The 13,176-nt window shown below is 32.9% G+C and overlaps 1 long non-coding RNA gene across 1 annotated transcript; it reads right to left on the bottom strand.

The window, feature by feature from the left end:
- Positions 1 to 8,663: 8,663 nt before the first annotated feature.
- LOC128201684 (uncharacterized) lies at positions 8,664 to 11,417 on the bottom strand. Its single transcript, XR_008253373.1, has 2 exons — positions 10,873 to 11,417; positions 8,664 to 10,460 (listed from the first exon to the last, which is right to left on the bottom strand). It is a non-coding gene; the product is annotated as an uncharacterized LOC128201684 (long non-coding RNA).
- Positions 11,418 to 13,176: the final 1,759 nt, after the last annotated feature.

Below are 13,176 nucleotides of genomic sequence, written 5' to 3'. Positions count from 1 at the left end.
ACAAATTTTCACATTTTCAATACCTATTAGTAGGAATAGGATTTTCAATGTATGTCAAGTGTAATAATAAATTTTATTCTGGGTCAACATTATAGGTAAATGTCCCAATTCCAAGAGAAATGGGATTTCTCTCGCTGCGAGAGATAATATGTTCGTATAAAATAATTCATCAATAAGTCATTATCATCATTTTAGCCTTTAACTGTCCGCTGCTGAACATAGCCTCTACTAGGAGGATTTTGTCAGTAGCTACTACGCTTGACAGGCGGGTTAGCAACCACAGTTAGGCTTTACGAATGTTTTAAGATATGTAGTAGCACGTCTCTCGCTCTCCCTTAGTCGGTACTTACGACACCCACGGATAAAGAAAGGGTGGCCTATTCTATGCCGGGATCACACGGCCAATATTTTTTTTTTAATTTGACAACACAATCGTAAAGTCAATTGTAGATTGTTGAGACGTAAGATTCACGTTTGTAAAACAATTTTTGAATAGATTTCACACAAAATTTTGTAAGACTACTTGAAATTACTTATGTTTCATTCTGAAAGTAATTATAAAGTAAATAAAATTTATTTGTGTTATTAAAAAAGTTTCTATTTAGGGTTTGCTGGAAGAGAATTCTTACTGACTTAATATCGCTGCTTCAGCTGCTGCTCGAAGCTGTTGTACATTTTTATTTAATATAAATTATAACAAAGTAATTTATTTGATTACAATATAGTATAAATAATTAAATATAAATAAATAAATAACATCATAACCTTCAAGAAAAGAGCACACTCCTTTTTAAAAGGTCGGTAGCACACTTACAATTCCTTCTGTGGTGCGGGTGCATGGGGGCGGTAATCACTTACCATCAGGTAAGACGCATGCTCGTTTGCCTTGTGTTATAAAAAAAAATAAAGTACAGACTTCAAAGACTTAAAAGACTTAAAAGATTCCAGTAAAATAAATCTTTAAATTTATTCAGCAATCCTTGCATGCCATGCGTTTAAAGATAAAAGCAACAAAAAGGTAGATTTGAGAAAAAAATGGAAAGGTAATTTAATTTTAATTCTCTGAACAATTTTACTCAAATGCAATTTTGAAAAGGGGGAAATATATAAATATAATATCATTCCCCTCGCTCGGTAAGCCGGTCTGACATGTCTTTGATCCGTAGGTGCACACTGACAAACAATTAGTATTAGAGGTACATAATATTTGTTTAAGGGATCAATCCCGGGGGAGCTGCCCAGAATAATCCGACCTTTTTGATATTAATGTAAATGCAATATAATAATTGTCTCCGTGTGAAGAAGGAATTTGAATACGATGCGTCCTTACTCTGTTTGGTGATGAATTAGTTTGCCACAGAATTCCTTATCATCCCCAACTTTTCTTAATAGATGGCAAAGAGGTTTAAGTTAATGAATACGAGGTCTGTCCGGAAAGTTCGTATAAAAGTGTTCTGGAATGCGAGAAAGAGGAGTGGGGAGGCCAGGTAAGCGCAGGACCCCTTCCTTATGTCCCTAACAATGCTTCAGTTCTGGTCTGACCGCCGTGCGGTGCGAACTGGCTTGTCACGCCATCTGTGAAGTTACCTCTTAACGAAACCCCGTCGGCATGGAGCCCGCTTCCGTTGAAGAGCAGCGCGTCGTAATCAAGTTTCTCTCGAAACTCGGCAAGAATGGCCGTGAAATTTTTGCCGATCTCAGAACAGTTTATGGGGATGATGCTGTGAAGGAACCAACCGTCCACAAGTGGCTAAAAAGATTCAGAGAGGGCCGAGAAAGAGTTCGATGTTCGGGGGATTGTCCATCAAGAATTCGTCCCTCCAGGCCAGACAGTTGATGGAAAATTCTACGTCGATGTGCTCAGACGCCTCAAAGCTCGTGTGGCACGAGTTCGTCCAGAATTGGCGCGAGAGGGGCGTTGGATTCTTCACCACGACAATGCCCCTGCCCACACCTCTCTTGTTGTCCGTGAGTTTTTGAGTAAAAATTCCATTACGGTGACCGAACACCCCCCCTATTCGCCGGATTTGGCCCCGTGTGACTTCTTCTTGTTCCCAAAAACCAAATTGGTACTTCGGGGGCGGCATTTGGGGGACATAAATGAGATAAAAAAAGCTACGACGGGGCAGCTGAGAAACCTACAACCAGAGGACTTTCAAGGAGCCTTCTCACAGTGGAAACGGCGTTGGCACAAGTGCATTATGTCACAGGGTGAGTACTTTGAAGGGGATAAACTTGATTTACCTGAATAATTGTAAAATAAAATTTTTAAAAAACTTTTATACGTACTTTCCGGACAAACCTCGTATAATAATAAATAATATATTAAAATTTGATATATTGTTTATTGGACTTGTAAATTAAAATAATGCATTTATAAATATTGTGAGCAAGGGTGGACTTATCTCTGACAGAGATCTCTTCCAGTCAACCCAATTTTTAATTCAATAAAAATTTGAATGTATATTAAAAAATATATTTCATATATATTAAAAAGGGACACTTATTAGTGACATGTTTGCTGATTTTTTTTTGTGATATGATAACTGCCCACATGTTTGAATGTAGTAACATCTTTATTAATATTATAAAAGTGAAAGTGTGTTTGTTTGTTCGTAACCTCTTAGTGCTTTAACTTTTTAAACAATCATTATGAAATTGGGTAAATAAGTACTATACGGGATGAAGAAAGACATAGACTATTTTTTATGCCAGTCAGTGAACATATAAGTCAGGCGGACGGAGTCGTCGGTAAAAACTAGTGAGCAAATATAAGCTATAATTACTGTACTGCTAACGGCGTCTCATGCTTGAAATGCTTTTTCTGTATACTAAGATGTTATTTCAACTCTAGTTCTACAGATTGTTCTGACTGTCTAATTCTTGAAATCCTAATAACTTTGTTCTTTTTTAATTCTTTTAATTGGAGATAAAGTAATATATATATATATATATATATATATATATATATATATATATATATATATATATATATATATATATATATATATATATATATATATATATATATATATATATATATATATATATATATATATATATATATATATATATATATGTATTGTAGTGAGAATCCGAAAAAAATCATAGGCAACGGGCCTATAATTTTAAATTTTACCATTAATTATATTTGAATTTTTAATTTATGTTTGTGTATTGTTTATGAAGAATATTATTTATTAATTAAGTTAAAATTTGTCTTGAAGTTGAGTGAACTAGTGATCTCTAACCGTGGAAAGATAAAAATATAATACTATTTAGTAAAATAATTTTATTACCCATCTAATTGGACGTCTTTCTAGTACAGCAATAACTTACCTTTGATTTTAATTTCTAAAGTTAGAAAGGACGCGCTCATGAAAGGCATAAGTTAAATTAAGAAATAGTAAAATATACTAATAAAATAATTTTATATTTCGTAACAACTTTCATATAATGATTTTATTTTGTGTGTATTTGAAAATTTTAAATTTTCATTATTTGAATAAAAAATTGAAATGAATGAATATCTCGTTTATATTATTTAGGCAAAGGGTCTTGTTAGATTGGTTGTTTGAATCTATGCTTAAGGCAGCTTACCCAAAATCCCCAGATGCAGGGGCGCGGTAAAACAGTGATATCGGGATGATAAAGGTGGGTGGGATAAAGTGCCTATTTTCTTCGTCGGTAGGCATACTACAAATTGTTTTTAGATGGGGTACGTCGTGCCCAAATCTTTTTGTAGTGATGCATGGATATCTGTCAATCATATTTCTTAGTAGATATATTATATAAGTACCTATATTTTACGGGCATGTTTATTGACTTTAAAAAGGTTATATTTTTTTACAACACAGGAGGCAAACGAGCATGCGGCTTATCTGATGGCAAGTGACTACTGTCGCCTATAATCACCCATAACACCAACGGCATTGCAGGTGTGCTAATCACCTTAATAACTAAAAACTTTCAGGTATGTATAGATGTATATACCTGAAAGTTTTTAGCTGAACTTTAAAGATATGTTTTTTTTTTTATTCGAAAATTGTGTTTCAAGGTAGTCTTATGAAAAATAAAGTCTGTTGTTTTATGTGAAAAATCTAAAGTAATAAGTATTGTAAAGGGGGAACATTTGGTTTTATGTTTATAATGGATAAATAATAAAAACACTTTACCTATTTTAAAAACATTTTCACCTATAGAAAGTTACATTATAAAAGACTAAAAAGGATTATAATCCGCCTGCCAAGCGTGGCAACTACTGGCAAAATCCCTCAAGGGAAGGCTTACGTTTAGCAGTGAAAAGTTAAAGGTTGATATGAAGATAATGAAGAGATGTTATATTTTATTAAAAAAAATGAGTTTATCTACTTACCTGTCCGTGCGGAGCTGGGGCGTGTTGCCACTTTGTTATATACTACAATATATAACAAACTATATATATATATATATATATATTTCCAGTAAATAATAACACTTACAACTGGTCTAGTGCAAAATATTCACTAACGTCGCATATCCATATCAGGGAATAAAATCATGAGCATGTTTAATTTATCACTTTTTCTCTCGAAACATTAAAATCTTAAATAGATATCAGAGAGACATTTTTAAAGACAGAATTGTTAAAATCATTTCTTATTATCTTTAATAATAATACAAGCTTAAATCATCGTTATTTACGCCATAATTAGTCGTATATTCGTTTCTAATGAAGGATTTCCCGGACATATCCGGTAATGACATTTTCACCGCTAACAAGACGGGCGCCACTAAGCCCGGACTTAGGGGATCGAGTGGGTGCAGCCACTTGTACTAAACTTAACCGTAGTGCCATTGAGACTTTGTTTTGTTTTGGATGTTTGTAGTTTCACTCATTACTAGTTGTATACTGCGGGTTTTCCCACGTATATTAATTTATTTAATAACTTATATTCCAGATTCCGGGATATGGCCTATTTACGTACATGTTCCAAATTTCATTCAAGCGCTTCTAGCCATTTAGATATGTTTGAGTAATATAATTAGATTACAGGTAATATTATTAATATTTACTATACGAAGTGACGATTTCAAATGTAGGTACTGCAGGAAGTCAATAGGTGGAAGTGGCTCAGGACCGTTTCTTACAGCAATTTATAGGAGAGGTTTACAAATTTACCTAAAAATTTACTAATATTGATATTGAAGTCAGATACTTTGTAGTTCAAAATAATACTAATATTAAAAAAAGAAAAAAAAAACAATTCAGAGTGAAGATATTGCATAACATCATCATCATCTTCTTACTCTTATTTCATATCACGTGGTGTCATTTCATGCCATAAACCAATATAAAAAAAATACAATTGAATTGGAAATTCCTTTTTTTATGACAGAAATATTGAACCGTATTATATGATTATATATTTTTTTTTTTACAAAACCGGCACTTAAAATACTGTTGCCGCTTAGTTCGTCCCTGTGCCTTACTTACGCAGGCATGACACTGTAAGCCTTAGTTATGCCTTTTCAAATAATATATTATTATAATGATTTTCATCCCATTTGACTTATAGAGCCATATGCATTTGTAGAAGATCAATGTGTATCCTTTTTCAAAGAGCTAAGCGATCGAATTAGGAATTTCTTTTTTTTAACTATAGCAAAATTTAACCATATTAAGTACGAGTTTATTTCTTTTTCTACAAAACTGGCATTTAAAATACTGTTGCCACTAAGTCCGTCCCTGTGCCTTACTTACGCAGGCATGACACTGTAAGCCTTAGTTACGCCTTTTCAAATTCCATATTGTTATCATGCGTTCCTTCCCATTTGGCCTATAGAGCTATATGCATTTGTAGAACTTCATTGCGTTTCCTTTTTCAAGGAGCTAAGCGACCGTGAAATAGGGTTGAATATTTCAATAAAACAATGGAGTTGCTGACTGATATTTGCGGCTTTTTCGGGGATTTGTTATCTTTAATACTCTCTCCTATATTCGATGTCTATATCACATAAAGAATCTCCGTTTAAAATTTCAAACTTGTAACTCCAATCATTTAGACATTTAGATTGTATTAATCAGACAGAATGGGATGAGGGGGAGGGGGAGGCGGAGCGGAGGAATTGTTAGTAATGGAGATAAGCAACTCCATTGTAAAATACCCTGAAAATCCTCTATGCTGTCTCTCCAATCGTGAATTTACGATGATTGTAACAATTATCGTAAATTCGCGGTAAATTCATCACAATTTTCTAAGTGACTCAATTTCTTCATCACCTATCGTCATTGTGATTGTTATCTGTAAAAAATATTATTATTAAGTTAACCACAGAGTATTTCAGTTTCGTTTTTACGTCCAAACTCATACAAAATTCAATCAAACTTGAAACATTGTTCAGTACGTATGACGTCATTATTATTTTGCCAAGTAAAAAAAATTGTATTTTAATTGAACTTTCTAAAATATGCTAATATACATATATAAAACGTATGTATTTTAAAATATATAACAATATATAATACTCGACAGTTAAATACATGTAGGAAAAAGAATTTTCTATAAATGCAGCCTGAAACATTTAAGCTTCCCCTCGAAGTTGTGGCAAAATAAAAGAGCCGGGTTGTTGCCCCTTTACATCAAAAGAAGTCATATTCCCGTCACCACATGTTCGTCGTCTGACCGTGTATGTATGTACACATATTTAGCTGGGCAATTAGGCTCCTTCTGGTTTTGACATGACCCCAACTAATGGTTCCAGTGGCAAAAACATTTGTAAGTAAGGATGTGAATATATTACGCGTAGACGGAGTAAAATATTTAATTTAAAATTATATTTTTTATATTTTATTTAGATTTATTATATAAGTTTATTTAAACTCCTTATATAATTATACGTAATTAAGGATAGAATGTGGGGATGATTCTGAGGCGCCATGGCTCTAAACCTATCTTTAACTTAATAGTTTATAGTTTGGTACTTTCCCGAAATTATTGTATCATGGACTACCATAAATTTGCAGTAATATTGACTTAAATCTATTTGAAATTCATTTCATGCACCTCCTTGGACAATAATGGATTTTAGGGGCGGTAAATTTGGGGCATTTTTTTGTAACCATGAAGTTACAATTTCATTAATAAAACAAATATAATTAATATTATTGGTAAACTAGAGAATGGAGGTTATATAGAGATCGATAAGGGAGGGTTTTAAAAAGCCTGCTGACGGCAATCTTAAAAATCCGCCACTGTTCTTAGAATAAAGATTTTGATATTAATTTGGAATTTTAATGTTAAAGATAGGTTTAGAGAAATGATGCACTAAAATCAGTTCCAGTATCTTGTGACTTAAAATGTATAACTGTGTACTTTTCACTCAATCTGTTCTGACGTTGAGTATAATACAATAATTTAGTCTTTACAAGTTTTCATATTTATATTATAAATAGAATGTAATATTGGATCGAGTAATCGAGTTTTAAACTAAAATCATATGTCTAACTTTTTTCTACTTCATGAACTTTACATTTATATTTATTAAAAAGTAAAGTGAAAAAGAAAGCATGAAAAAAAAGGAATTTGTTTATTTGATAACACACGTGTGTTTTATGAGTATATACTATTTATGTAGTACTAGTATTATATATTTATATACATAAATATATAATACTAGCGATTTTGGTGATAAAATGTTTATTATCAAATACATCTCAATATAGCTCAGCATAATGCCATGACGGGGGTGTAAATAGGCAAAAATATTACAAGCTTGCACTCGTTTCTTTTGCTTTACGACCCATTTTTGTAACTAAACATGTCTATACTTGTCACCTTGGCATTGTAGGCATATGAAAAATTCGATTGAATAAATGATTTATACAGAATTTCATTTAAAAAAGAATGAATCTACGAATACTTTTTGTTTGCCATTATTTGCTTAGTTAACGTAAAAATATTTTTATGTTGTATAATTTTTTTTATTAAAAAACAAAAATTATCATAAACAAAGTGCGGGAATGTTAAAATATTTAATAGTATTGATTTAAATTAGATAAATAAAAGAAAGTCTATCAAATTCGTATTTTTTTTATTACAACCCTAGGTGTACGAATACTTTCTACACTCACTGTATATTTAAGATTTTAGTATAATTAAAATAGCAGTTTTTCATCGAATGAGCAGTATATTAATTGTGGACACTAAAACCGTACGCAAATCCATTGGCACGTGTTGGTAGCAATGCTCTTCATTAGTATTGCGTACGTAACAAACTACAAACTAGACTGCTAGATAGAAGGAGGGGGGAGGGGGGGATTGTTCATAATGAATCCCCCTTTACTAACGATGCTAGGAATATATGGGTGATTCTTATATAGTTTTCAGATAACCCAAAAAAATGAAAGTTTTTTTTTACGACATATTGCGATGTATATCAAAAGTATATACTAAAAGCATATTTTTGGTGCATATGAACAAGCTTAATGCCCTCAGGAAAGGTAAAAAAAATTGGTACATAAACACGGCTGTGCCTCGGTCGTGACATTACTAAACGTGGCTGTGACACTGTATGATATGGATATGGCAGTTTCACATTTTGCACTGTAATTGTTCATATTAAAGTTATTAAATTTGTGTCATCTTAGTTTAAAGTGATTGAGCAATGAATAAAACACTGAATTGGTTTAATCAACAGTATTTATTTAGTATACTTCTTTTTAAACATCAAATAATTAAATCACAAATAAGATCCCGGCAAAAATACCATCAGGTAATCATTCTACCTACTAATACAACAAATCAGCCTTTTATTCTTAGAACTATCTAGTCACAGGTAACATTGTTTTGATATCACATAGTACCTATAATTAGTAAATATTAAACATAATAACTGAGTATCAAAGCTGGACTCATTTTTATCCTCTCGTAAATATTATAACACAACTTCAATCTAGAAAGGAAATAAAACTTCTAAAAAAAATAACACAATATCATTAAATATCTGAGAAAAGAAAATTTAAACCCAACAAAATTAAAGGATTGATTTTTTTTTTCCAAAGAAGTAAAATCGTACATTTACATAAAAAGTAATACTCTAAACAGTGGCGTTTACAACTGGTTTAATAAGTTTAAACGTGGTCGCATTAATCTCACCGATGATGTGCGTGAAGGGAAGGCCTTCTACGGCGACGACTGAAGATTACATCAGTGTTGTGCGGCGTATGATAGAGACTGACAAAAGAGTGATCTATCAGCAGATCCGGGCAAACCTAGGGATTGGTATAAGTCAAGTGCACAAAATCCTCCATGAACATTTGGCGGTCAGGAAGCTTTGTGCCCGGTGGATACCTCATAATTTGACCGAGGCTCTAAAACTGCGTCGTGTTGATTGGTGCCGTGAAATACATGAAAGATTTAACGGAGATGACTCAAATTCTGTGTTTGACATAGTTACGGGAGACGAAAGCTGGATTTACTGTTATGATCCCGAAAATAAAAGACAGTCAGCTCAGTGTTTCCTTCCGAGGAGTTGTCAACTAAAGTGAAGAGAGGTCGAAGCGTGAGAAAAAAGATGGGGGCTCGTTCGCTGGAAGGACAGGTCATTACGCGACAATTGTTTTAGAGGATCGAAAAACAGTTACTGCAGAGTGGTACAGTAACAATTGTTTGCCACGTGTTTTGGAAAAAGTGCGTGGGAAACGACCTCGAAATAGGATCCTTCTTCACCACGACAATGCTTCGTCGCACACCGCCAGGCAAACGTTCGATTATTTGGCGACCTCAGACGTAGAACCATTGAATAATCCGTCTTACATCAAATATCTTTTAAAACTCTTTGCCTTTTCGTGGCTTCTATCGGTATTTGAGAAACCTTCTTTATCAGCCTGTTCATTTTAACTTGAAGAGTATATATTGCTTTCTGCTGTACTTTTATTTTTGCTTTTTGATTCATAATTATAACATCAGTTAGTTTCCTGCGTTGTTTGTGTTCTTTTAACGCTTGGCGCCTTTGTGTACTCATTACGCTGCCTCGAGGACTGATGGAGGATGGAGTTTCACCTCGTTGTGATGTGGTAGGTGTATCATCTCTCCTAACCTCCGGTGTAGTATCGCGCAGTCTTACTAGTGAAGAGACGTCCGGATCTGGCGCCAGGGCTTCATTAATTTCCGAATCAGACGGAGGAGTATTCTCCCTGATTAGTTGCATCTCGCGTTCTCTGCATTTTTTTAATGCTCGACTTTTTCTAGTACGTTTACACCATTTTTCTCGTTGTGCCTTCTGATCACGACGTGATAAATCTTTTATTGATAATATTTTCTTTTGCTCCTTTCATCGCTGATGCCATGCTCGTTCTTTTTCTTTTGCTTCCTCGTATTTAACGGGATCTGCTTTTATTTTGGCACGTCTCCTCTTTTCATATTCACGCCTTTTTTTCTTGCTTCTGTCGTGGCATTGCTATTCTTCTTTCGTGGCATCTAGAGAATCAGAATAGTGAAAAATCAGTATACCTAGTAAAAGGAAATTTCTAAGAAGTGCATATTAATTAAGTCCGCCTTTTGTACCAGACATTTTTTTTTTGTAATGTGGTCAATAAAGCATAAATAAATAAAAAAAAATTAAACAAAATAATTTAGTATAACAACAAAAGCCAATAAATTATTCAAATGAAATGGAATGTCACGACCACGCATTATATGTGTCACGACCATGTACTCAAAAAGTCCGTGGCGGTGACATTTTTTTCATACCATGGCCGTGACAATTTGAAACGTGTTCGATATAACCTAAAAACTAGCCATGGTTTTGCAAATCTTAAGTAATTATCTTAAACTACACTGTATGAGGTACATATTATGTTTCAAACAATAGCATGACACTGGTAATTACGTTCAAAACTCGTACTCGGCGATGACGTGTTAAGGTTGTCCCTTTTTTCAAATAAATGAAAAAAAATATTTTGCGTAACACATCTTACATTCAGCCATTTGCAAATCTGATAAGAAGACAGTGTTACCGTTCTAAAAGAACTTAGAAAGAGTTGCCAATATCAAAGATGCTTTTCTACCGAGTACCCCATTTTTATAGTATCGTACATGGTCGTGACACAAAAACTCGTCACAAACTTTATGTTGTTCAAAATCATAAATAGTCATTATTATTAATATATTTTTTAAACTGTTTTATAGAACAAAGGTTAGTCTTGCATAATTGCTGTAGTTTTTCGCAAACTAACATGACATTTCTTTAGAAAAAAATATTTCATTTCCAAATCCGGCAATCTCACACTACACGGTCCGTGACATTTTGGACTTTGGATTTTTTTTTAATATCTTTCTAATGATTTCATGGCAAAAATTATATTAAGATATGATACTAGAAGTAGTTTGCTAAGTAAATTAATATACAGTTTACTGATTTTGCTAAAAAATATATTAATTTCTTACAACTCACACAAAAAAACGTAAGAATAAGAATCACCCATATCTTATCGATCTATACTTGGTTAATAATTGTTAAATTCGTCACAATGGCCACCTGACCTGCTTCGTCCTCACCTATCATCCTTCACTAGTATCTCGCCAATGTATACCGATAGCGCAGGCGAGGTTAGTATTTCATTTTCATTCATTTAAAAAAAACAAGACTTCTAGATAGATTATCTAACAACAAGAGACAATATTGGGACGAAAACAAATAGTAGGGGTCGAGTAGTTTCATCGTTTCCGAAGGAAGGAGGCATCTTGCGAGGGCTTACGGTATCCCTCAGTGCAGCTTTAGGGATTTCCTGTACAGACGGGGATATTTTTTTTAAGAGGCATTTGTTGCTACTTTGTTGCGAGCCCATTTAGCGATATAAATGACGCTGGGTCTATTCACAATTAAGCGAATTGACTGACTTGGTGAGTTTTGTTATTTTTTGTCTTGTTTAATTATTTACGTACCAAATAAAGGATGTATTTTTACGTGAAATCAAAAGCGAAGGTGCTTGGTTTGTTTATTAACCGACTTCGAAATGAAGGTAGTTATCAATTCGTATCTTTTTATGTTGGTTACCTCAACTCTGTCAGTTCTAAACTGATTTGACATTATTATTTTTTTATCTGTAAGGACTTATACTTACAGTTTGGTCCTATAGATATTTTACCAAAATCCGTTCAGTACTTTAGTTTTTAAATTAAAATGAATGATTTTGTCACAATTGTATTCGGTTTTTTTGTGGGACACAATTTTTAATAAATTTTTTTGTGTATGTTAGTAGGTACATTTGTTAATTTTATAACGATTTTATTTTATTAAGGTTTATTTCTGTGTTGGTTTCATAAAAATTTTGTCGGGGGATTAATAATAATAGTAGAAACAGTAATATAAATAATATAAAACTATATTTAAAAAAAATGCTATTTTTTAACAAAGAAAAAATTAATATAGAATCGACACATAAGTTATTGCTATCTAGAAAAAAAAAAAAACATTATCAAAATCAGTTGAGAATAATGAAGATACAAAGTAACGTGCATGTCAAAATACTGAATTTTTCTTTGTATTTGAAGTCGTTTAAAATATAATCGATTCGTATAATTTACAAATACCTCTTATTTTAAAGGTAGGTCAATAATTAAACTAAAAACAATTGGTTACATTTACGCGAAAAATAATACAAAACATTGGCTAAGGATATAAATAAGTTGAAAACTTGTTTTACGCTGGCCAGAATTTCTAATTATAATCGAGTAACAACTCTCAAAGAATGCTTCACGCGTGAAATCACAAAATAATCAAACTTTAGAAATTCGTTTTAATTGTTAGATGTTTTGCCTTTGTCCTTGACACTTTAGATAAAGAATAAAAATTATTATCATCAAGCATTATTAGGCATCGTCATTAAATTAAAAAAAAAAAAACGAACGTGAAATATATAAAACTCCATGGAAATAGTATCGCAGTTAGGTACTATCGTCAATTTATGTTAAACGCGGTAAAAGGGATACTTTGTACAAAAGTCGTTTGCTTGGTGTCCTATTCGTGTTTGTACCGTGAAGCAATTGTCTTTGCATGGCTGTTTCGGTTTGAAGAGTGGGATATGGCTGTTAACTTACAGGGTACAGAGAAATAATACCTGAGTCCTCAGGAATGGCAACGCATGGGAGGTATCATGGGCGAAACAGTGTACTCTGTTATGTCTAAGGTACT

Source organism: Galleria mellonella, unplaced genomic scaffold, assembly GCF_026898425.1.
Source record: "Galleria mellonella isolate WM207_F2 unplaced genomic scaffold, CSIRO_AGI_GalMel_v1 utg57, whole genome shotgun sequence".
NCBI lineage: Eukaryota > Metazoa > Arthropoda > Insecta > Lepidoptera > Pyralidae > Galleria > Galleria mellonella.
Note: the sequence above shows the minus strand (reverse complement) of the source record. Positions and strands in the feature narration are given on the sequence as shown.